General features: G+C 40.9%; 1 protein-coding gene across 7 annotated transcripts in view; it reads left to right on the forward strand.

Moving 5' to 3' along the window:
• The window catches only part of COLEC10 (collectin subfamily member 10), a 379,304-nt gene that overhangs the window by 16,464 nt on the left and 336,561 nt on the right, over window positions 1-26,279 (forward strand). For 5 of the 7 annotated variants that reach the window (XM_079796040.1, XM_079796044.1, XM_079796037.1 and 2 more), the window contains one exon: window positions 12,520-12,603. The exons of the other annotated variants lie outside the window; for them this stretch is intronic. The gene's annotated coding sequence lies outside the window, so the exon portion shown is untranslated. The remainder of the gene's footprint in view (window positions 1-12,519; window positions 12,604-26,279) is intronic. 7 annotated transcript variants of the gene reach the window in all.

Here is a 26,279-nt window from a genome sequence, read left to right on the forward strand (position 1 = left end):
AGTGAAGTAATTTTCCAGTAAGTGATGGAGGATGCGTGTGTGTGTGTGTGTGTGTGTGTGTGTGTGTGTGTGTGTGTGTGTGTGTTGGAGGTGGGGTTCTGTGTGTGGGTATGGATGTGTAGATATGGGGATACAGATGGAGACAGCCTAGAAAAAAAGGCTGGAAGGAAATACACAACTATGTTAGAAGTTTTATCTTGGAGCAATAAGATTACATGCAATTTTTCTTCTTTATACTTTTCTTTATACTTTTCTAATATTTCTACAGTGAACATGTGATACTTTTATATGCAGGCAAATAATTAAAATATAAAAGATATTGTGGATTAGCATTGTCATGTTTAGCAGTAGATTTAATACCACTTTAGTCATTCTGAAGCAAAGAAACAGCCACAGTATAATTCTCATGGATAAGACAGAAATCATACGAGGCTGAGCTGTGGAAATTAAGTCACCGAGCAGATTAAGTTCCATGACCTCTATCATATAATTACAGCTTCCTCATCCTAGACCAGTCACCTGTCCACTAATGACATCTTCTAGGAATAGTCTTACCCAATAGCCCAACTTCTCAGCTTTTCCAAACCCTGGCACAGAGAAGCAGCATTTTAGCACACGGTCTGCCTGTTTGGTTATATGTGCTCGCCATGTCTGGATTCTGTATGCCCCATTGGCTTTCTATGAAGAATGTCTCTTGCCAGACATGACATCATTTAGTTTATTGATGTTGGCGAACACTCAGGGGGCTACTACACCTGTGTTATATATGTTTGTGTATGTGTCTATAAACTGCAGAACAACAAATCTTTAGAAGGGGAATTCACTTATCAAATTCCCAGTCCATGGAGCTGTTCAAAGGTAAACCACATAAACTCTTCATATGCACCCTTCGCTGGAGTCAGCAAATAAGGAGATGGCAGTCAAAATCCAATCGGGGAATGGAGAACCCCAAAACAACTTTTTCACCTCCAAATTCTGAGAGAGTCAGGAGCCATTTTTTTAAAAAAAAATCTAGATTCAAACATCTCTGCATGCAGTAAACATTTATTCCATTTCTTATAATAGCCCAATCTCTCTATCCTTAAACTTCTTCACATGTATATTGTTTGCTCAGTTCTTAGCACTGAACCTTGTACATCAATACCATGAATATATAAGAAGAAAAAGTGCAACCATAAATTTATGAAAAAATATAAAACAAGAGGTAGTAAAATAATGGAATAAAACTCAGAGAGTGAACAAAATGCTAATACTATGCATTAATATTCATGTATCTTTTTCTTAAGGAGTTGAGAACATTGGTGTATGTGCTTCTTGTTTTTACATAGAAAATTTGCAGGTCATAAAATTCACGATATATTAAAAACATTATAGTAAAAACTGAGGATAAATGTCTAAATAAAACACAATTTGTTCTTTAAAAATAGCTTTCTGTTTCATTATATTTTCTGCCATTTCTAAGATTTGACCAATTCATAAGTGAAGGTAGCCAATCAGATCATGTTGTCAAATTACATGGAATGTCAGTGGGAAAGAAGACAATGAAGAAATAGTGTTCATTATACAATCAAGAAGCATGAAGATCAGAATAGAGAGGCTTTAGGAGAACAACTGAGTGAGGGCCAGAGAGGGCTTTTTTTGTGCATGTGTTTTTACTTTAAAATAGATACAGGAGCTTAGGTTAAGCTACATAGCAATACCAGTGTGTGGATAAAACAAAAAGAACAGATTTCAATTGAGCAAAACACTCTTTTCTAAATGGACTAATTCTGATAAATCACCAAGACATGGGCTTACTAGATTTTAGACAATGAATTTATACAAAAGGAAACAAAGCCCCATAGACATTTTTATTGTAGATGTTCTCACTATGTCAGTACTAAGCTATAAAACAAGCAAAGAGCTGAGCATAATTACAGCCTCTCAACAGAGCAAGGAAAATTGGTTTGAGAAAATCTCCATTATAACTCATTGCACTGGGGCGGGGGGTGTCTCTCAGCAGCACCATAAATCAGGTTCAAGGACAGGAACCAGATCTATGCCATGCAAAGGCTTTGGTCTGACTTGTAGACAATAAGTTGGGTTAGCTCATGTAGGCAATGATGTACGATTCTAAGTCCTGAGACCAGGGGCTTGAGATTTGGTCTTAGCTCTCACATGATGCAGGGTTGCCTTGGGGAAGGCCATCAGCTTCTCTGAGCTCGATTTCTCATTCATGAAATATGATATGGTGCTGTGACTAAGTATGCTATAGGGATCTTTCCAGTTTGAGCATTCGGATCCTTTCTTTCTCCTTCCTCTAGAATCTCAGCTTGTATTCTTTACTCCAACTGCAGGGAAGTATTGTAAGTTTAATTGCTGACAAATGAAAAGCCAATCCAAATGTCCACCTGCTGGTCTCTGGAATAGACTATATATGACTGTTTGTCATATTTTACACTTCCTCCTTGAAGGACCCCTTCTTGTGGGAGGTTTATATGCCTGCCCTGTTGAACTCAGGACTGGCTATGTGAACTTGCTTTACTCAATGAAATACTCAATGTATCACTTCCAACAGTAACATTTTTTAAATCCTCACCTAAGGATATTTTCCCATTGCCTTTAGATAGAGTGGAAGGGAGGTGGGGCGGGGGGGGGGGGAGAGAGAGAGAGAAACATTGGTGTGAGAGAGACACATTGATGATTGTTTGCCTCCCCTACACACCCCTACGTGGCTTGGGATTGAGACTACAACTAAGATGCATACCCTTGACTGGGAATCGAATCCATGACCCTTTGCTGTGTAGGCCGATGTTCTAACCACTGAGAAAAACAGACAGGGCCAAGATTAACACTTTTTACTTACCATGTTATGTCTCTCTGTTGGCCATAGATATATCAGAGATAGAAGAGGTTCTGTTAGCATGAAGACTGGAGTGACCTATATTTGGAATAGTTAATGACTGTGTATTGGGAGCAAGACATAATAACACTTTGTTTTTTTGCCACTGCAATTTTGGGGACCACTTGATACCACAGCAAAACCACACTTCTCCTGACTAACATACCTATATTCTAGGAATGGCCAACTATGAAAAGCAGTTCTCATTTCTTAATGATGATTCCAACAGAAAATCAGAACTCCAAACTTTTATTTTAAGAAGTCTTTTTTTTTCTCTGATCTTCACTAAAGCATAGCTATATCTATCTATCTATATCTATCTATATACATATATCTCTATCTCTATCTCTGTCTCTATCTCTATCTCTATCTCTATCTCTATCTCTATCTCTATCTCTATCTCTATCTCTATCTCTATCTCTATATCCATATCCATATCTATATCTAAATTCTTTGTTAATGCCCATATCAGGTACCCCAGTGCAGGCACTAGGCTCTGGAATATGTGAACAATTTAGTTTTTATTTAGTTTCTTATGTCTTTAAATTTCTTCCATGAACAAGTGTTGCCTCTATGCCTTTTAACTATTTATCCAACAAATGTTTTGAGCACTTAAGTAACTGGTAAGCACTGGAGATGGGAGAGCGAAAAGATAGGCCTGGTCCCTTAACTTAGTTGTGTCGTATCTTCCACTAGCCTCAAGGAGACAGGTACAAGACCCTGATAAATGCTGTACTAGGGAATGCATGCAATGTTATGGGAGCACTTACAGTGAGCACTGTAAATCAGAGCTTTGGCATTGAGGAAGGCTTTCCAGAGGCAGTGATGTCTAATCCAAGACCTAAAGAACAAATGCTAATTAACAGGAGGATGCTGTGTGTGTGTATAGCTAGGTTGGGGAATTAAGTGTGGTTGCAGTACACTGGTAAAGAATGTTTCAGGAAACCACACATGAAAGATTAGTGGTGAGTCCAAACAGCAGATATTAAATGGGCCATTGTTTGGAAAGGAAGGCGAAGCCAGATCATGTAGGGTCTTCTAAATAATTTTGGGGCATTGGATTTGATCTTGAGAATTAATGGGGAATCACTGAAGGGCTTTAAGGAAGATGTTTCCTGTGCCTTGAATGCCCTCCCCACCCAAACCCCATGCTTCCCACCTAAACTACTCAGCAACCTGTTCCTCTTTAAGAATCAGATTGAACTCTATGGAACCTTTCCAGGCATATATCTCCTTCTTCTCTAATTTTAGGTAGGTAGTAGATAGATAGCTATAGAGCCGTGGTCGGCAAACTGCGGCTCGCGAGCCACATGCAGCTCTTTGCCCCCTTGAGTGTGGCTCTTCCACAAAATACCACAGCCTGGGCGAGTCTATTTTGAAGCAGTGGTGTTAGAAGAAGTTTAAGTTTAAAAAATTTGGCTCTCAAAAGAAATTTCAATCGTTGTACTGTTGATATTTGGCTCTGTTGATTAATGAGTTTGCCGACCACTGCTACAGAGATATGGATATAGGTATATCTGCCTGAACACATTTAATTTATACTTTTGCACTTTCACCCCTTTCCCAATATTTAAGACCTAAACATTGTGAGGGCAGGGCCATGTCTCTTCATCTGTGTCTCCTGGGTGACTCTCAGAGTTCTTGGCTCATAGCAGGCACTCTATAAAAACGATATCAATGATAAGCAGAAGGAAAGGAGCCTTGGGGACAGCCAACTGGTAAGGAAATTTAGCCATGGGATGCAGGGCAACCAGATTCCACCTGATGGTCTGGGGCCTTTACACCTGGAAACACTCAGTTTTGAGGAATCTCAGAATGATCCCATTCAGAGTGACACTTGGCAGGGAAATTTAAGAACTAGAATTTGCCACCACCCCTTCCTCTGAGCAATCTCCGGCCAGCTGGGACTTTACCCTTGTCTTTTAATTCTCTGAACAGCTGCCACTGTTGGGAATATCTGTCTAGACTCCCACTTCAAACCTAGCTGGCTCAGGTGTGTAGACAACATCATGCTTTGAAGGTGAACAGACCTGGAATCATGCCTTAGCTCTGCCATTTGCTGGCTATGTGTGGTGGGCAGAATTCTGAGATGACCCTCAGTGCCCCACATCCTGTATAATCTCCCTGCCCTATACCTGAGTATGGGTGGAACCTGTGAATATAATTGGTTAGCACTCCTGTGATTATGTGATGAGCCTTCAAATTAACCAAAAGTGAGATAATCCTGCATGGGCCGGATTGGCCTGGGGAGGAAATAACCAAGTTGTGAACTGCCTACTAGAGTCATGTGGCAAGGAAGTGTGTGACCCCCTCCTAGCTGAAAGGAATCCTGCCAATAACCAGTGAGCTTGGATGAGGACCACAAACCTCAGACAAGAATTAAAACCCCAGGCCAATACCTTGATTTCAGCCCTGTAGACTCGAGGAGAGGACCTGGCTAACTCATAATTGCCCTCCTGATCTACAGAAGCTATGAGATCATACAATTGTGTTGCTTTAAGATGCTGAGATTATGGTAATTTATTCTGCAGCAAGAACATAGCAATGGAAAACTAATACACCATGCACTTGTGTTACTTTAGGAAAGTTGCCTACCTTTTCTGAACCTCGTTTTCATCACCTGTAAAGTGAGCATGATAATCATATCCCCTCATGGGTTGGTGTTAAAAATCACTTGAGATAATATATGCAGGGTACCGCATAGTCCCTCAACATGGAGTAATGACCCCTCTATTGCCTCAGCCCCACCAGCACTACCATCTGTGACTATGGCTTTTCTGGCACATTCTGCCCTGGTTGCCCCTGCAAGAGCCAGCACAGGGACTCAGGCAGCCACAGGTGTCATTTGCCCAGCAGCCTGTCCTAGAGCGAGTGCTCTGATGAAAATTCCTATTGTAATGCATAGCCATGAAGAGTCCACAGTGAAATTGCTTTGGGAGCCTTTGTGTGATTAACATTTCAGCTGTTTATGGAGTCTTTGCCCTATCATTTCCTGTTTTAAAAATTAATGTGCTGCTTTCTTTATTATTAAAAACCAAGAAGGGGAACTTCAGCTGGAGCACAGAGAAATAGTTCTCTATGATCCAAATAAAAGTTTCTGAGCATGGAGACTATTTGAAAGAGCCCTTTTGATATGCAGATTCTTTTGAATCCCCATAACTTTCTCTTCCCATGTCACTCCTCCCCAACCTCACCTCCTTGGCTGCCGCCCATTCCACCCCTGAACTTAAATGGGATAAAAGGCATTTGAGTCAAGAGCACTGTGACTTTTTAATGATGCCGATGGTATTGTGTATGACAGTGTTTTGTAACCCACACAATCAGAGAGTTAGAGTCAGAAGGGACTTTGCAGGCCTTGTAGCTTGCCGCTCTCATTTTACAGATGAAAAAACACGGAGCTTTGGAATTTAATTGCCCAAAGAGACACAGCTAATTAGTGACTAAGTTTTCTCTGAAGGCTGTCAGATCTCCTGATGTACTTTCCTCAAGTAATCGGAATCCACTTCTTTACTTTAAATGTATATGAGTCTAAACCCTGCTCCTTTGACATGAGGATCAAAATGCTTTCTTCTTCATGATGTGCCTCAGCGCAGACATCACCATGGCCCCATGCTCTGTGCTGCTGCCACCAACTCAGCTTCCACAGGGAATAGAGAAGGCTTTCTTAAGCCCAACAGAAGACCCTGTTCAACAAGAAGGAAAGATTTAGGTTAGATTGAAGGGGCAGAAATATCTCAGTTGCCGGTACTAACGCTCAAGTGACTGAGAAATAATGTTCTTTAGGGGTCATCAATGAAACTATAGAGTTATGTATCTATCGATGGATTTAGTTATTTGCTACATGGTATGACTCTTTCTCCTGAATTTACTAACCCATTATACTTCTGACGACTGGTATTTATATATAGGAACGCTCTGGGCTTTGTTTACCTAAGAGGAAAAAATAAATTCTGTCATAGAGCCTAATAATCAGCCAGTGATGGTAATAAAATTTTGGGCTTGATGGAATATTTACAGGGTGTGAAGAAAAGCTAACCTAGCAGCCCTAGCCTGTTTAGCTCAGTGGATAGAGCGTTGGCCCGAGGACTGAAGGGGCCTGGGTTCGATTCTGGTCAAGGGCACATGCCTCAGATCTGGTTGGGGTGTGAGCGGGAGGCAACCTGTCAACATGTCTCTCTCATATAGATGTTTCTCTCTCTCTCTGTCTTTACCCATCCATTCCACTCTTTCTAAAATCCAATGGAAAAATACCCTCAGGTGAGGATTAACAACAACAACAAAAAGTTAGGATAGCAGACCCGAGACTGCCTTGGCTGGCATCTAGGAACCTGAATGGTGAATAGTTCCCTGTACTGATGTAAAATTGCCTCCAAATGATAAGATTGGCTTACTGTGCCTAAACTGTCTGTATAAATTATAAAATTCCTGCTGAACACCTGCTTTTCTCCTTGGATTCTGGGATTTTGCTGCATGCCAGGCAATGGTGCCCAGGTGCCCAGCTTCCAATAAAAACGTTGGTCGTGGAGTCTCCAGTGAGCTTCCGTGGCAGGCAGTATTTCACACGTGTGGTAATAACCTGTTGCTGCAGGAATTAAGCACGTCCTGTGTGACTCCACTAGGACAGGTGTCTTGGACGCTTGCACTTGGTTTCCTATGGACTTTGTCCTATGAGCCTTTCCCTTTGTTGGTTTTGCTTTATATTCATTCGCTGTAATAAATCTAAGCTATGAGTAAAACTACACACTGAGTCATGTAATTCCTCCTAGCACATCATCAAACCTTGAGACGTTTTCTATTTCTTAGGGGAAATATACTTGTTTTATTTTATTTTCTTAGAGGCATCCCTAGCACCAAAAAAGCAGCAGGCTATGGCCTCAGGGAGCTCAGGTTCCAGAGCCAATATGAAGAAAGACAATCCACTCCAAAATATTGAAATATAATAACATACCTCTTTTATACCCATCATTTTCCTCTGGTTTGCACATCTGCCTTTTTCCAGATCCCATATATTTTCTCTTTTAATTTCCTAGCTTACTTTTTCCTTCTTGTTCTCCATTTTCTGTGGTTCTATTTTCCAGGGATGCAGGCTCAGTCCTCCCTCTATCTTATCTGTCGGCCTTAGATTACATGCTGGGCTGTGGACGTCATGAGGCCAGAGACTATATAAATAGCAGATTTAGTGTATGGAGGCGCTGTTTTGATGCTCAGAAATTTTATTATTTGTCTTCTAATGAAAGAAAATCACTCAATGCTATTGTTCCCCAGTTTTCTACTCCAATAAATGGGGCTATATAAATATTACCTATCTACATTGCAAAGTTACAGAGGGGATCAAGTGAGATATTCTTATGTAAGAATTTAAAAAATTGTGGCCACGTAGAAATGCCGATGCTTATTATTCTCCTGGAAGTCTTCACAAGTAAATTGTGTTAAAAACACATGCTCCTGAGATGTGGGCATACTCTCTCTCTATTCATAAAATGACAGAGAAGGGAATATAAAGTTTCTCAATGAGGAAGGGCCATAGGAATAGTTAGCCCTGAATAAAAGAAGGCTTTGATTATTGACTTTAAGTATTTGAAGGACAGCCATGAAGAAGAAACTATAGAATACTTTTGTATGGCTTTTGTCCTGCAGAATAGTCAGGACAAATAGTGGGGAGGGATGGGGGACAGAGGAATAAGACTGGTCTAAGGCATGGGAAAGGGGTAGCAGGAGAAACTGTTTATTGGAGGTTCAAGATCAAGCTGAACTGCATCTTGCTCGTTGCACAAGTAATTCAAGATTGGATTTATGAATATATTTCTTTTGTGAACCACCCCCACATTTTTTTTTGCTCTTATGCTCTCTGTTTTATTATTTATTGAATAATTTTCTTTACATGATTCACTATTTTTATTAGATATACTTATTTAGAAACTATATTTTGCACATTTGATGTTTTGGTTATTTTGTGTAATGTACATTAAAATAAAAAAAAATGACTATAGAAACTCTTCTATTTGTCAGTAAACCCCAAACTAGACACCTTCCAAACTTGATATTCCATGGAAATTGTTAATCCAAATGGAAGGCAAGAACAAAAACAAAGCTATAGCCCTGGGGAACAGGCTAAGACCCCTCCTTGTCTTATATGCACACGTGGCCTGCAGAAGTTATAATCCTGCCTCCATGATCACAGTTGATTAAAACAGACAAGGACCCCTGACCTAAGATGGACCAGTTTTCTTCTTGCTGGAATTTGCAATTTCAAACTAGAGACAAAATATAGTTTGCTAAGGCTGTTGTAACAAAGTACCAAAAACTGGGTGGCCACTGGGGAGGAGCAATGAATAGTTTGTTTCAGGGTCTGAACAAAAAGAATGTTGATACTATCTCTATATATAAAACTCTAATATGCAAATAGACCAAACGGCAGAACAACCGAACAACCGGTCACTATGATGTACGCTGACCACCAGGGGGTGCATGCAGAACATGGCAGGCATCGACTGCGGCAGGATGGTGAAGCAGGTGAGAGGGGGGTGCTAGACCAAGGCGTGGCACTGGTCACTGTCATTGAGGCGAGCCTCTAGTGCAGTGATGGCGAACCTATGACATGCGTGTCAGCACTGACACGCGTAGCCATTTCTGATGACACGTGGCCGCTGAGGTGGCCGCATGCCGATGATGAAACATTTGCTGCTCCTGAGGATGAAACATTTGCGAAATAATGTTTTTTCCTCAAGGTGACACACTACCAGAGTTATGCTCAGTTTTTTGGTGAAGTTTGACACACCAAGCTCAAAAGGTTGCCCATCACTGCTCTAGTGGTTACTGAAAATTCTTTGCTCCCACGTGCTGCGGTCCTGGCTAGCGCTCGCACCTGCTGCTGGTGCCTGGCACAGGCCCTGATCACTTGGCACCATCAGCAGGTGCGATTGGCAGCTGCTGGCCCCAATCGCCCCTCAGGGCTTCTCCACCTCTCCCTGCTCCTGAGGGGCAATTGGGGCAGTAGATGCCGCTCGCACCCGCTGCTGGCACCAGTCCCAATCGCTCCAAGCCGTCAGCGGGTGCGAGCGGGGCTGGCACTGTCAGCGCGTGGGAGTGGTGGTGGCGGGAGTGGGGCTGCTGGCAGACTGGGGACCAAGGGCCATTGCGGGAGGGGTGGACCCATCCCTTGGCCCACCGCAGCCTCACTGCTCATGGTTCCTTTCAAGGTGCATAAATTAGTGCACTGGGCCTCTAGTATATTCAATAAACAATTGGCCAGCTGGTGTGGCTCAATGGTTGAGCATCAACCCATGAACCAGGAGGTCCTGAGTCAATTCCTGGTCAGGGCATATATCTAGGTTGTGGGCTCAATTCCCAGTAGGGGACGTGCAGGAGGCAGCTGATCAGTGATTCTCAACAATAATGTTTCTATCTCTTCCTCTCCCTTACTCCCTGAAATCAATAAAAACATATTTTTTAAAAAAGAAGAAACAGTGACTAAATTAGAGGAAAGAATATTGCGAACATCTCAAATAATATAGTCCCCACAAGCAAATGCTTCAAGCAACTGACCTTTATTAATTAATGTAGAAATGTGATATCTTAAGTGTACCTTTGGTATGTTATATAATATATGTTACTTAATGGAGGAATAAAAACCATGTTTAATGACCACTGCTTAAAAACAGTTTGATCAGACTGAAGTACCTTAAACTTAGAGCCAGTTTAAGATCTTTTCATTTCTTAGCCTTCCATGTTTTTGGAAGCCTACATAATATATAATTTATATATACCATATATAAATCATATATATATCATTTATAATATCAGATAAAATATATATTAATAAGGGAAGTGGTACATTTATGCCTACATATAACCATATTAAGATTTCACTATCATTGAATAGTTAACAAAAGGATGCATTCTGTAGGTTTAATAGCATTTCTTAATTCCTATTTTACAATATTCTTTTCCAATGTTAGAGTCAATATATTTTTGATTATTTTTTTGTGGGTTTTGAAATTTTTATAGACCTAAGGTATTGTGCATTTGGTGCCTAGTGGAAGAAATGGATGCTTGTATCTGAATCTTTTTAAAAAAATTAACCTTTCTATAATTACATTTTTCTTAACAACTATACAACACAATTAACAAATAGTATAGCATTAAACTGCTGAAATATTTGTTCTCAAGAAGCATCTAGAAATTAGCCCATGTTTCCACAAACATAAAGAGTCCTATATTTAAAAATCTACTGTTAATAACTTATTCAGCAAAAAATAATCTCATTTTAAAGATGACTTTTTATTTTATTTATTTTTAAAATATGTTTTTATTAATTTGAGAGCAAGGGAGAGAGAGAGAGAGAGAGAGAGAGAGAGAGAGAGAGAGAGAGAGAGAGAAACATTGATTGGTTGCCTCTGACCAGGGACCGAACCCACAACCTGAGAATTGGTGACCTTTTGGTGCATGGGATGACACTCAACCAAATGAGCCACACTGGCCAGGGCTAAAGAACACATTTTTAAAAAATGCATCTGGAACAAGCCACATTTCATAATTGGCTGACTTACATGAGCATCACTATATCTTAATCAAACTCAAAATGTGTTCAGAAGCACAACATACAATCAGCCTATTTATATAGTTTCTGTACTTTTGAAATAAAATGAATTAAACCCAAATGAACCACTTTCATGATAGGGAATTTAGAAAACATTTATGTATAGTTGTAGATAGTCTGTTTCCTGCTTGAAAATAAAAGGCAATTAAAATATTGCCATTTGCTTTTTTTCCAGTTATAGTTCACATATAATATTATATTAGTTTCATATGTATACAATAGTGGTTAGACATTTATACACCTTATGAAGTGATCACCCTGATAAATCTAATACCCCCCTGGCACTGTACATAGTTATCACAATATCATTGACTATATCCCCTATGACTATTTTTATAATTGGCAAGTTGTACTTCTTAATCCCTTCAACTTTTCCACCCATCTTCCCAACCTTACTCCCATCTGGCAACCCTCAATTTGTTGTCTGTATCTATGAGTTTGTTTCTGTTTTATTTGTTCATTTAGTTTGTTTTTCAGCTGCCACATTTGAGTGAATTCATATCGCATTTGCTTTTCTCTGTCTGACTTATTTCACTTAGAATAAAAAAAAAAAAAAAAGTTGCACCCAGCTGGCATGGCTCAGTGGTTGAGTGTCAGCCTGCAGACTGAAGGGTCCCAAGTTCAATTCCCAGTTCCAGTCAATGGCACATTGCTGGTTGTGGGCTCGATCCCCAGTGGGGGGCATGCAGGAGGCGGCTGATCAATGATTCTCTCTCATCGTTGATGTTTCTAACTCTCTCTCCCTCTCCCTTCCTCTCTGTAATCAATAAAAATATAGAAAAACATTGCCATTTGCAAACATTTTTAATCCTCCTGAATTACTAATAGGTTTCATCCAAAAGAGTGGGCTTATCATTGCTCAACCAATTCAGTATCATCACATAAGACAAATCTCACAGCATTTGCCAGGGTTCAGCTTAAGGTCTAGCCTTTGCAAGTTTTGTCCCTTTTCAGACCTACTATAACATTTGATTTCATTTAGTTCATACTGGGTACCATCTTATATTATTTTTCTACTGCTTTCTGTCTGACCCTTCAGGAATGATAAGTTTGTTGAAGGAGCATCTGTCAGCTTGAGTCTTGAGTTAAGAAATGAACCCCGCTGAATGGAAGCATGGATGCTGTGAGTTTTTCTGTAAACACTATCAGATATTTGCTTTGTCTTTAACAGATCAGGTGGCCATTCTGTTCTTTCAAGCCTGCTATCCTATATTCAAGTAGTCTGAAACAGTATTATTGATCTGCTTGAATTAATTGTCTTTTCTCAATGCACTAATTAATCGATCAACTAACAAATATTGGTTGAACTCCAATTATGTCCAAAGTACTACTTTCTCAAAGAGAAAACGTATCTAGGTAATTCATAAAAAAAGAGATTGAATTAAATAAATGCAAATTTAAAATTTTGGAAGTTACATTAAAAGCTGTATATTCTATGTTAGTGAATGTAAGGTATTGCAAGATGAGGTACGTATGCTCATATGTAGTTGCATAGTGTATGATCTTTATAAAAATTGACAGTATTTATGAAAAGCCTGGCAACTTTTCTTAGCAGGCAGCTTGGAGCATTTACTTGAGTTCAAAGCCCTGTTTTTCCACATACCCACAGTGTGACTTGGTGAAATTACTTGATCTCACTGCCTCAGTTTTCTCATCTATAAAATAAGGATAACAATGGCAGCATTATAAGGATAAAATAAGCCAATGTTATTAAAGCTAGGAAGAAGTGGCTGAAGTGGTGAATCACACCCTGGCCAGGAGGCGAGGAAGCAAAAGCTGATGAATTTTAGATAAACTCAGCAATAACTCAAGTCAGGAGACCAGTAGGGACCAAAGCCGAGAGTCAGGGGAGGAAAGATACACCAACCAACTACAGACTGATGGTCTTGGGAGTTTCAAGTAATTTGCAAAGAGTAAATGTTATTGCAAATCTGACAGCTGGATGTAGCAAAACTCATTCCATCACCGGCCAGCTAAGTGACAGAGCCCCTTGCAGGCCTGTGGGGCCCCTTTCCCCCTAACGCTCTCCCTATCTTGGAGGAGTGAGTTATGTTCTCAAATCCCCATGTCTCTTAATGAAAATGTACCTTCACATGATTTGAAAATGTTTCTCCTCTCATCTCCTGATTTGGAGGAAGAAGTATGCCTTCATGGTGGGTGTCCAAGGAATATTTATGTCCTAGGCAATTCCTATCTGGATTTTCTTGAAATAGTAAGAAAGGGTTGGGGGGAGTGCTCTGAATACTTATAAATGTGCCTACTGAATCAAAGAATGTGTAAAGCAGCTTGGTAGTGAACATAATAAGTACTGATTATAATAGCTGAGGTGTATTTCTTTCTCATTTTTATGGTAGTAGCATTGTGCCTGAAATCCAGGGACCCTAGAGAAAGTTACAGGGAAACGTTAAGGTTAAGGACTTATCCTTTAAATAGGAGATAGGCACAAGATACATGTTCAGCCACTTTCAAAAAGAAAGTGATCATTGTAATTCATTCGAAAGGAAACATTCTTAATTTATAACCTTTAAAAGAAACTGTCTTTAATATACGGCAGAGTCTTCTAAGTGTGTATCATGGCCACTGATATTTTATGCATACTTTTTTTTTTCAGTTGAAGGCATTTGCCATAATTCAGCTTAAACAAACTCTGTTCACAGCTGTAACTCAGAGTTATGACATATATCTGTTGTCCGGCTATAAATCTATGGTTGTTATTATACTTTTATGAATCTGATTCATGCAGAAAGCATTATTCCTGCAATTTTAATTAAGGGGTTAGGAATTTCCCCATTTGAATTCCTAGCATTCTTTACACTTTATTGCACCTTCCCCCAGGAGCCCCAAATGAGATATTTTGGATTACAGATCCTTAGAAGAATGAAACCCATAAGCTCTAAATCAGGGATGGATAAGTGGATTTGATCCAACTTTAGAACTGACTTTGATGTTTCAAATTGCAGTGAGTCTCTTAAGATTGGTTCAATCATTAATATCTAACTCTTTAAAGCTGTAATTTTTGGTATTTGTTGATATCAGGATATTAAGATGCAGTCTCTTGTTTGAATTGTTATTTCTGGGAAGCCCTCCAGTCTCTTACTTAGGTTCTACTAAAGCCAAGATTCTGTGACTCATGACTAATAGGACAAAATCAGGCATGAAGCAGAGAAATCTATGTATGGCCTATAACATTATTATTATTATTATTATTATTATTATTATTATTTATTTGAGAGAGAGAGAGAGAGATTGATTTGTTGTTTCATTTATTTATGCATTCATTTGGTTGGTTCTTATATATGCCCTGGCTGATGTCCTGATGATGGCTATGCACATGCATTTAAGAAATTTGAGAAAACATAACGCTCCAGCGACATGATAATGATGACTATTAGGAGGATAATACCAAGAGACTTAGCCAGGGTCCCCATAAATCAAATCAATCGGTATCACATAAACTAAAGGATATGCCTGGAAGGGCATCAACCTGTTTTAGCCAAGTGGCTTGTTTGTTAATTTTCGGTATTTGCTACAACACCAGAGATATGTGCTATGACACAGGCGCCTTTTTGTTCAGCTAAAAAATAATGTAGAGCAATTGTATTACTAAGGCCAACTTAGCAAGAAAGCCTAGGGCCTTTTGTTGTGTGGCTGAGCGATAGATTCAGTGACAGTTGCCAGAGTTAAGGATCACTGTCTTCCATGCCTGAACAGAGAGAAAAAGCAAGCGAGAAGAAAGGAAAAGGAAGGAAGGTTTCATTCTGGAGATGAAGATCTGGGGAGCGCTGTCCATTTCAAGATCAAGATTCTAACAGCTTCAGGGGAGGAACCCCTCCCCACGCTCCCCCCTCCGCCCCCCCCTCCCCACCGGCAATTTTAATTTTGCATCTCTGGTTGGTATGCCGTGCCAAGAGCCTGGAGGAGCCCTTTCCGATTGGGGCATGTGGACCCAATGTTCAATTCCCTGAAGCTTGGCTGCTGTCTGGGTAGTGAGGGGACCTGGTAGGGTGCCCTCCAAAGAGGTTCAAGGTCAGTCTTTCTTCTTGTTCTCTGGACCAGGCAGCACAGAGAGAGACCTGGACAGCTGACTTTGGCAAGAATTCTTATCCTTTGCCGGCTTCTGCAAGTTTGCCCAGGATGTTGCCTGTAGGGTCCAGAATGACCCTCCCACCCCCCTCTCCCTCCTTCCCCCAGATTGAAGCCTTGCACTGCACCCGGTCCGGTTTCTGGTCGGAACCAGTCTATTCCTGGACGCGGCCTGGTTTCTAGTCGGAACTAGTCCGTTTCCGGACCGGCCAGTTTCTAAATTGGAACCCGTGGATTCCAGCCGCTTTCTGGGCCCAGACCAGAAAGAGAAATGCCCGGAGTCTGAAGGCTCCTAACGCAAAGCTGCGGAGCTGGGACCTAGGACCCAGCGGGACCTGCCACCACCTGCAGAGGCAGCGAGGAAACAGGGACCTGAGGCCTCGCCAGGTACCTGCCCTGGTTTGCTCCTTGCTCCTGGGCGTCTTGGTGGGTGGGTGGGTGGGGGTCTCCTTCAGTTCCCTGTTCTGACACCAGAACTGTTAAAAGGTAAACCGAAGCATATGAAAAATACTTAGGGGTTATTTGAGCAACAATTGGTTGGAGTCAGGCTGCACCAAAGCAGTCCCTTATTTCCGAAAACGTAGAAGGTGTGTGTGAAATCCACTGGCTCAATTCCCTGCAGCAGTTTCTCCCCTCTGTTCTCCCCTACCTCGTTGTTGTCTCGTCCCCATTTGGAAGGCATGGGATAGTTTGACGATTTTCCCAGGTGTTCGAAGTTCTTTTTGAATCTTGTATTTCTCCGTCAAGCCCGCAGTTAGAGTCTACGAGAGCAAATCCACGAAAGAGCTTTAAAAACAAATGCCTGGTTGCCTGTTGCTCTCTCGGTCTCCTTTTAATGAGAAATGGACAGGTTAATGTGCGATTGCACACACGGTACAGCCCGTTCCTGGAAGCCATGGTCAGCTGTAAGGATAATGTATCTCCACACTGCATCAGCCTCTTTGTTCCCTAGATGCTATTTTTTTTTTTTTTTAGAGTTTTATGAACAGCAAATGGCTTCCTTAGGAGAACATGCTAATTGCCCAGTCTGGATTTTTCCAGCAGTCTTGGTTGTAAGGGTGACAAAATGCCCACGGGGCAGTGCCAATTTGAAAAGGACGATTAACTCCAGATTTTCCATCTTTGGGACACTGGAAATGCCTGGATCAAGGTCTGATGTGTTCCAGATGATGGGCAGAGAGTTACAAACATGCAGGCTTCCATGATGAGGAAGCCTGGGAGCAAAAGAGAACACTTCATTCATTTCATCATCCACCCATAAATCTACAGTGAGACCCTGCCCTGTATCAGTCACTGTGCAAGGAGCTGAGAATACCGAGTCCCTACCTACCCGCAGGGTGTTTGCATCCTCTGGGAGAAGACAGGCAATAAATAAATAAATAAATATATTACAATGTTCTATCAGGAAAAATAAAGCAAGATAAGGAAACAAGGCGTGATATGGGTATGGCATGCTATTTTATCTAGAATGAGAGGAAAAAGGCCTCCCTGAGTATAAACTCCACAGAGATCTTAAGGAATTGATGGAGTTAGATCTTCAGATATGATTAACTGTAAACCTCCTTCTGTCCCACCCTGTCTAGTTAGGAAAGCAGAGGTGTGAAAGGAGGAGAGCTGAGGGTGCTCCAGCTAGGGGTAACCGCTGGCATCCCAATCTGGGGAAGGCAAAGAGGGGGTGCAGGGTAAACCACACTTCTGAAAGTGAATGGTAGCTACATGCCTATTTCACTGTAACGCCTATGCATGAAGAGAAGATGTTGCAGTGGTTGTGAGGGAACATATAAACTATTTTTCTACCAAGACCCATAAATGGAATCTACTGGGACATGGATGAGATTTAGAGTGGTTGATTCAGTAGATAGGGAGGTACGGATATAGCCACTGGGCTGGAGCAGGTCCATGCAGCGCAGAGAGTTGCCAGAGTTGGAGAAGGTCTAGAAGGCACATCCATGTAACTCACTCTCTCCCCCTCCCTTCCACTCTCTAAAAACCAATGGAAAAATATCCTTGGGTAAGGATTAATAAACACACACACACACACACACACACACACATTCATACACGCACACACATGCAGTAATCTAGTTGACTCCTGAATCTGCTGTTACACCTCTTCTTTAATACTAGAGGCCTGGTGCATGAAAATTCATGCATTGGAGGGGGGTTCCTCAGCCCGGCCTGTCCCCTCTCAAAGTTCGGGAGCCCTCTGCTGCTGCCCCTGCCAGCAGCACAAGCCTTGGCCGGCCCTGGTTACCTGAGCCTCGAGCGACCCTGGGTGGCTGAGCAGCCGCCATCTGAGGCTTGCCCGCGTCTCGGGCCCGCCCTGGGCAGCTGTGGGACTGAGGGGACTGTGGCTGTGGGCGCCGCCATCTTTGAGGGCTGGGCAGTCAATTAGCACATTCCCTCCTTATTGGCTGTGGGCGCTTTGATCTTTGCAATGGCATGAGGTTCAATTAGCATATTCCCTCTTTATTAGATAGGATTTCTGCTTGTGTTTATCAAGCCTGGACTTAATCACTTTTATTAATAAAAGATTCACTTCCTTTTAGGGATTTTCTTTCGTCTTGAAATAATTTAGACTGCTTGAAAATATTTCCTGATGTTGATTTGTAATCTATCTCTACACGGCCTCTGGCCCTCAAGAGCATTGAGGTCGAATCCCTGTTGTACATGACAGCAGCCCAACCACAAGCTTAAACTCAGCCATAAACCCCCCCACCTTCTCAGCTTCCTTCCCTGCCTTCCTCTTTTTAGCATAACTGCTACACATTCCCTTAGGCCCTCTTTATATTTCAGTCTCAAAACACCTGACAAACTGTTGGAAACAGCAGGTACCTTTAGTCCATTATTATAGATGCTGTCAGCTTCATGGAGCAGTATGATTTAAATTAGATACAAATTTGTCATGAAAACTAATTATAATATTTATTTTTTCCTAGAGAGATAAAATTCAATGAATTGCTATGTTGAAATTGGGCAATGTAATTTGCAATATTTATCTTTCAGTGATGTTTTATTGGGATATTAAAACTCATACTTAATTCAATAAATTGGATTTTTTAAAGGCCTACTTAGATTCACTTGATATATTTATGGGCCACCAGCCATTGACTCTGGGATAATCCTGAAATTCTTGGCTCCTTAACTATCCCAGCACATCATTAATGCAATATGTAATTTCACAAATTATCTAATACCGCATTCTGGCTCTTTGAATACACTGCTTTTAAAAGCAAAAAGCTCCAAATCTACATACTTAATTATACAGCATTATCATTTCTATCCTTAATTCCTTAATCAAAACAGTCATTAGCAAAGCAAAGGAAATTGGATTATGAAGGAAATAAAGATTGGTGACGCTAAAATCAGATAGCTTGTTTTAGAAAGTCAGGTTTGAAATTGGGCTCTATCATATTATTCAAATAAATGCCATCACACCCTTGTCATAAACCTTTTCAGTCTGAAGGATAAAGCACTCAGTATTTTTGTTTTCTTTGATGCAAACTTTGCATGAAACCCATGGGTAGCGAGGGATTATACTGTGTTATATAAGTTTATGACCAATATAACATATTGACTCACCCCAAATCAGAGCAATGCTTTGTGGGGTATCATTTGTGAAGCTGATTGTTGGTGGATTCAGTGAAAGCTATTTTCTTTAGGTCCCAAGTTTTGAATGGTTGTGTGGCTAATCTCTGGAGTTCAAGTATTTCTATTTTAATTACCCAACTGAAAGCATTGTTTTACCACCACATCAGGGTTCTAAGGAATTCATTGAGAAGAAGCAAGCTAGTACTTGGGAAAACTGTAACTAAATTTAATTAAGGTTTCTACCAGGGCAGAGATTGGTAGAAATCTACCAATCTATCAGCTCCTACCTCTAAAATAGCCTAACTCTGTGCTCTGCAGGCTGGTTAGATTCGCTGGGCCTATGTCTGCGTAATGCAAAATGCATTTCTGCTATTTAGATTTCTAGATTTTACATATTAGGTATGTACATATTAATAAACATTTTCTGCCCTTAAATATTACATGTCACAGTTAATATTCTGTACTCTCTGTCTAGATATGTGCTTTTCCATATTTGCTATTAGAACTTTATTAATAAATTTGAAGCTTGTTGTTTTTCTCCCTCCTATGTTCAAATTTTATCTGGAACACTAGGTTCAGACAACGAAGGGAAAAAATATTGGCCATTCATTTACTGATGGAAGATAGGAATGTAGCATGTGCCCTACAGTTTTAGCGATATAAGATATTACTGAGATAAGTGTTATCTTAGACACAATGCACTTCATCTTGTGTTTAACATAGCAGAGGAATGTGCCACTGTCTCCTGGAGCCACAGAGGCTCCCACATGGATGAGCTAGCACAACAAGATATCAAGGAGCCTATGTTTGTGGGAGACTAGATGGCAGGGGCTCTTAATGCGGTTGTTTATTGTAATTCCTTTGGGTGTTTACAGACTACTGTCGCCTGGGTCCCAGTCCCAGGAATTTTGATTTCTTTAATCTGGAGTAAGGTTTAGGCACTGGGGAATTCTAAAGGTTTCTCAGGTGATTCTATTGCACAGACTTCATTGATGACAGCGGTTGTAAAATCACTTCTGAATGAGACTAGAGACCTCTGCTAATCTGATTCTTTTTTTTTTTTTTCCAATTTTTTTATTAAGGTATTATATGTGTACATATCTTACCATTGCCCTCCCCACACCCCCCTCCCATATATGCCCCCACCCCCCAGAGTTTTGCATCCATTGGTTATGCTTATATGCATGCATACAAGTCCTTTGATTGATCTCTTATCTCCCCCACCTCTCCCTAACCTTCCCCTTGTAATTTGACAGTCTGTTTGATGCTTTACTGTCTCTGTATCTATCTTTTTGTTCAAGTTTATAATGTTCTTTATTATCCATAAATGAGTGAGATCATGTGGTATTTTTCTTTCATTGACTGACTTATTTCACTTAACATAATGTTCTCCAATTCCTCCCAGGTTGCTGCAAATGATGAGAATTCCTTCTTTTTTATGGCAGCATAGTATTCCATTGTGTAGATGTACCACAGTTTTCTGATCCAGTCATCTGCTGACGGGCACCTAGGCTGTTTCCAAATCTTAGCTATGGTGAATTGCGCTGCTATGAACATAGGGGTGCATATATCCTTTCTAATTGGTGTTTCTAGTTTCTTCGGATATATTCCCAGGAGTGGGATTACTGGGTCAAATGGGAGTTCCATTTTCAGTTTTTTGAGGAAACTCCATACTGTTCTCCACAGTGGCTGCACCAGTCTGCAATCCCACCAGCAGTGCACGAGGGTTCCTTTTTCTCCGCATCCTCGCCAACACTTGTCGTTTGTTGATTTGTTGATGATAGCCATTCTGACAGGTGTGAGATGGTACCGCATTGTTGTTTTGATTTGCATCTCTCGGATAATTAGTGACGTTGAGCATGTTTTCATGTGTCTCTTGGCCTTCCTTCTGTCTTCTTTTGAAAAGATTCTATTTAGGTCTGTTGCCCATTTTTTTATTGGATCATTTATCTTCCTTTTATTAAGTTGTATAAGCTGCCTGTAGATGTTGGAGATTAAACCTTTATCAGTGATGCCATTTGCAAATATGTTCTCCCATGCAGTGGGCCTTCTTGTTGTTTTGTTGATGGTTTCTTTTGCTGTGAAAAAGCTTTTTATTTTGATGTAGTCCCATTTGTTAATTTTCTCTTTAGCTTCCATTGCCCTAGGGGCAGTGTCAGTGAAGAATTTCTTTTGGCATATGTCTGACATTTTGCTGCCTGTGGATTGCTCTAGTATTTTTATGGTTTCCCGTCTTATGTTTAAGTCCTGTATCCATTTTGAGTTTATTTTTGTGTATGGCGTAAGTTGGTGATCAAGCTTCATTTTTTTGCATGTATCTGTCCAATTTTCCCAACACCATTTATTGAAGAGACTGTCTTTATTCCATTGTATGTTCATGCCTCCTTTGTCAAATATTAATTGAGCATAGTGGTTTGGGTCAATATCTGGATTCTCTATTCTGTTCCATTGATCTATATGTCTGTTCTTGTGCCAGTACCAGGCTGTTTTGAGAACAGTGGCTTTGTAATACAGCTTGAAATCTGGTATTGAGATCCCTCCTACTTTATTCTTCTTTCTCAGGATTGCTGTGGCTATTCGGGGTCTTTTTTTATTCCAGATGAATTTTTGGAGAGTTCTTTCAAGGTCTGTGAAATATGCCGTTGGTATTTTAATGGGGAGTGCATTGAATCTATAGATTGCTTTGGGTAGTATGGACATTTTAATGATGTTGATTCTACCAATCCATGAACATGGTATGTTCTTCCATCTGTTTACGTCTTCCTCTATCTCTTTTTTCAGTGTCCTGTAGTTTTCCGTGTATAGGTCTTTTACCTCCTTAGTTAAGTTTATTCCTAGGTATCTTAATTTTTTTGGTGCGATGGTAAATGGGATTGCCTTTTTAGTCTCTCTGTCTGTAAGTTCACTATTGGTGTATAGAAAGGCTATAGATTTCTTGGCGTTAATTTTGTATCCTGCTACATTGCCGAATTCATTTATTAAGTCTATGAGTTTTTTGACGGAGTCTTTCGGATTTTTTATGTACAATATCATGTCGTCTGCAAATAAAGACAGCTTTACTTGTTCTTTTCCAATCTGGACGCCTTTTATTTCTTCTTCTTGTCTAATTGCAATGGCTAATACTTCCAGTATTATGTCAAACAGGAGTGGTGAGAGTGGGCATCCCTGTCTTGTTCCTGTTCTTAGGGGAAATGTCTTTAGTTTTTGTCCATTGAGTATGATGTTTGCTGTGGGTTTATCATATATAGCTTTTATTATGTTGAGGTATGAGCCATCTATTCCCACCTTGTTGAGAGCTTTTATCAAGAAAGGGTGTTGGATTTTGTCAAATGCTTTTTCTGCATCAATTGATATGACTATGTGATTTTTATCTTTCAATTTGTTTATGTGATGTATTACGTTTATTGATTTGCGGATATTGTACCATCCTTGCATTCCTGGGATAAATCCTACTTGGTCATGGTGTATGATCTTTCTGATGTACTGCTGGAGCCGATTTGCTAGAATTTTGTTGAGGATTTTGGCATCTATGTTCATGAGGGATATTGGTCTGTAATTCTCTTTCATTGTGTTGTCTTTATCTGGTTTTGGTATTAGGGTGATGCTGGCTTCATAGAAGGAGCTTGGAAGTGTTCCTTCCACTTGAATTTTTTGGAATAGTCTGAGGAGGATAGGTTTTAGTTCTTCCTTGAATGTTTGGTAAAACTCTCCTGTGAAGCCATCTGGCCCCGGGCTTTTGTTTGCTGGAAGCTTTTTGATGACTGCTTCAATTTCGTCCATAGTTATTGGCCTATTGAGCTGTTTAGATTCTTCTTGATTGATTTTTGGAAGGTTATATTTTTCTAGGAATATGTCCATTTCCTCCAGATTGTCCAGTTTGTTGGAATAGAGTTGTTCGTAGTATTTTGTAACAATCCTTTGTATCTCAGCGGGGTCTGTTGTTATTTCACCTCTTTCATTTCTGATTTTGTTTATTTGGGTCCTCTCTCTTTGCTTCTTGGTGAGCCTGGCTAGAGGTCCATCAATCTTGTTTATCCTTTCAAAGAACCAGCTCTTGGTTTTGTTGATCTTATGTATTGTTTCTTTGGTCTCTATGTCATTTATCTCCGCTCTGATCTTTGTTATTTCCTTCCTTCTGGTTACACTGGGCTTTTCTTGCTGCTCTTTTTCTAGCTCTTTGAGTTGTAGGGTTAAGTAATTTATTACCATTGTTTCTTGTTTTTTGCAATAGGCCTGTAGAGCTATGAACTTCCCTCTCAAGACTGCTTTCGCTGTGTCCCATAGATTTTGGATTGTTGTGTTTTCATTGTCATTTGTTGCCATGATGTTTTTTATTTCTTCCTTGATCTCTCTGGTGACCCAGTCCTTGTTTAATAGCATGCTGTTTAGTCTCCATGTGTTTGATTTCTTTGGATTGTTTTTATTGTAGTTGATTTCCAGTTTTATGCCACTGTGATCTGAGAAGATGCTTGATATAATTTCTATCTTCTTGAATTTGAAGAGACTTTGCCTGTGACCCAGAATATGGTCTATCTTTGAAAATGACCCATGTGCACTTGAGAAGAATGTATATTCTGTGGCTTTGGGGTGAAATGTTCTGAAGATGTCAATTAATTCCATCTGGTCTAGTGAGTCATTTAGGATTGCTGTTTCTTTGCTGATTTTTTGTTTAGAGGATTTGTCCAGTGGTGATAGTGGGGTATTAAAGTCTCCTACTATGATTGTGTTGCTATTAATCTCTCCCTTGATATCCTCCAGGAGTTTTTTTATGTATTTGGGTGCTCCTATATTGGGAGCGTATATGTTTACCAGAATTATTTCTTCTTGTTGGATTTCTCCCTTTAGTATTATGAAGTGGCCTTCCTTATCTCTTGTTATGGCATTTACTTTGAGGTCTATTTTGTCAGATATAAGTATTGCTACCCCAGCTTTTTTTTCATTTCCATTTGCCTGAAAGATATTTTTCCATCCCTTCACTTTCAATCTGTGTGAGTCTCTTGTTCTGAGGTGGGTCTCTTGTAGACAGCATATATATGGGTCGTGTTTTTTTATCCATTCAGCTACTCGATGTCTTTTGATTGGAGCATTTAGTCCGTTTACATTTAAAGTTATTACTGAAAGGTATTTGTTTGCAGTCATATCTATTTTTGTGTCTGTATTCCTTCTTACCTGTTTATTTCTTCTTTTTACAGTATTCCCTTTAGCAATTCTTGCATTGCTGGTTTGGTGGTGATAAACTCCCTGAGGCTTTTTTTGTCTGCAAAGCTCCTGATTTCCCCTTCAATTTTGATTGATAGTCTTGCTGGATATAGTATTCTTGGATTCAGTCCTTTGCTTTGCAACACTTTGTATACCTCCTTCCATTCACTTCTAGCTTGTTGTGTTTCTGATGAGTAATCATTTGACAATCTGATGGGTGTTCCTTTGTAGGTAACTCTCTGTCTCTCTCTTGCCGCCTTTAGGATTCTCTCTTTATCATTTATATTTGCCATTGAAATTATGACATGTCTTGGTGTGGGTCTTTTGGGGTTGATCCTGCTTGGGACTCTCTTTACTTGCGTAACTTTTATCTTTCCCATATCCGGGAAGTTTTCTGTCATTATTTCTTCAAATAGATTTTCTAATCCCTGCTGCTCTTCTTGTCCTTCTGGCAGCCCTATTATACGCATGTTACTTCGTTTCATGTTGTCCCGAAGCTCCCTTAGGCTTTCCTCCTGCTTTTTAATTTTTTTCTCCAATTGCTGTTCAGCTTGAGCTTGTTTCTGTACCTGATCTTCTAACTCACTAATTCGGTCCTCTGCTTCTTGTAATCTACTGTTGAAACTTTCCATGGTGTTTTTGATTGTAGCTATATCACTTTTCATTTCTTCCTGATTCTTGCATAAGTTGTTGATTTTCTCATCCATCCGATGTATAAATTCCATGACCATTACTCTGAACTCCTTTTCGGTCATGTTGCAAGCTTCATTTTCACTAATTTCCTTTCTTGGCGACTCCACATTTTCTTTCCTCTGTGAGTTATTTCGTTTCCCCATTCTGGCTATTACCAGAAAGCTCAAGCTTCTGTTTGCGTGGACCTGGGTCGTGTGCTGTGGGGACTTCGCTCCACCCTAGTTTCACTGAAGTGCTCTGACACTAGGACGTGTGACTGTCTTTGGTTGGTGGGAACCAAACTTGCCCAGGATCAGTGTCCCCAGTGTTCCGTGTGGTCTCGTGTGCACATTTAGAATCAGGGGCCCTGTCTGCACCACACTGTTGGTATGTGCCGAGAATGAGATCCTTAGCATGTGCCAGGAGTCAGAGTTTCCCTGTGTCTGCACCAAGACTCGAGTGTCAAAGTCTCTGTTGCCTTGTGCGGTTTCTCGTTGAGAATCAGGGTCCCTGTGTGTGCACGCACCAACAATTGGGGTCGCTGGCTCTTAGTGTGAATGCGCTGTGAGTCAGGGATCCCAGGCAGCTGTGTCCGGCGTGCCCAATTCCCTGAAGTGGGGCTGCGTCCTGTGTGTGCTCTCTCTACTGAGCCAAACCGGCTAGAGCGCACATTCTTAAAAACCTGAAGGTGAGCTGGCTCAGTGCACTCTCCCAAAGTCCCAGAAGGGGGGCGGAGTCCGTCCTGAGTGCCAAATTCCCCAAAGGGAAGCCCCTCTGTGCACGCTTTTAAGAATCTCCGAAGGGGGAGCTGTGCCCCGCGAGCCAAATTCCCCGAAGGGGAGCCCTCTGTGCGCACTGACAGATTTCCCCGACGGGGAGCTGCTTCTGTCCCGTGCGCGAGCGCGCGCCAAATTCCCTAAGAGGGAGCGTGTCCCTGCGCAAAGCTCGGCAGCTTGGGCCAGGGGCGGGTCTATCAGTTACTATGACGCTGTCTGTGCACGCGCCTGTGAGCAGCTTGGGCGAGGGGTGCGTCTATCAGTTACTATGGCGCTATCAGCGCCTGCGAGGAGGGGGATAGGCTCTTTGACTCACGGAAATCTGCCGGGAAGTCTGGATTCTTGTTTGTTTGTCTGAAGCTGTGATAGCAGTTCTCTGTCCCCAGTGGCTGCAGGGTCCTGGTTTGTGTCAGAAGCCAGGATCCGAGTCTCGGGCAGCTCTGTTTCCCAAGATGGCGTGGTCTCTGCGTCCGCACCA

Source organism: Cnephaeus nilssonii, assembly GCF_951640355.1.
Source record: "Cnephaeus nilssonii genome assembly, chromosome: 18".
NCBI lineage: Eukaryota > Metazoa > Chordata > Mammalia > Chiroptera > Vespertilionidae > Cnephaeus > Cnephaeus nilssonii.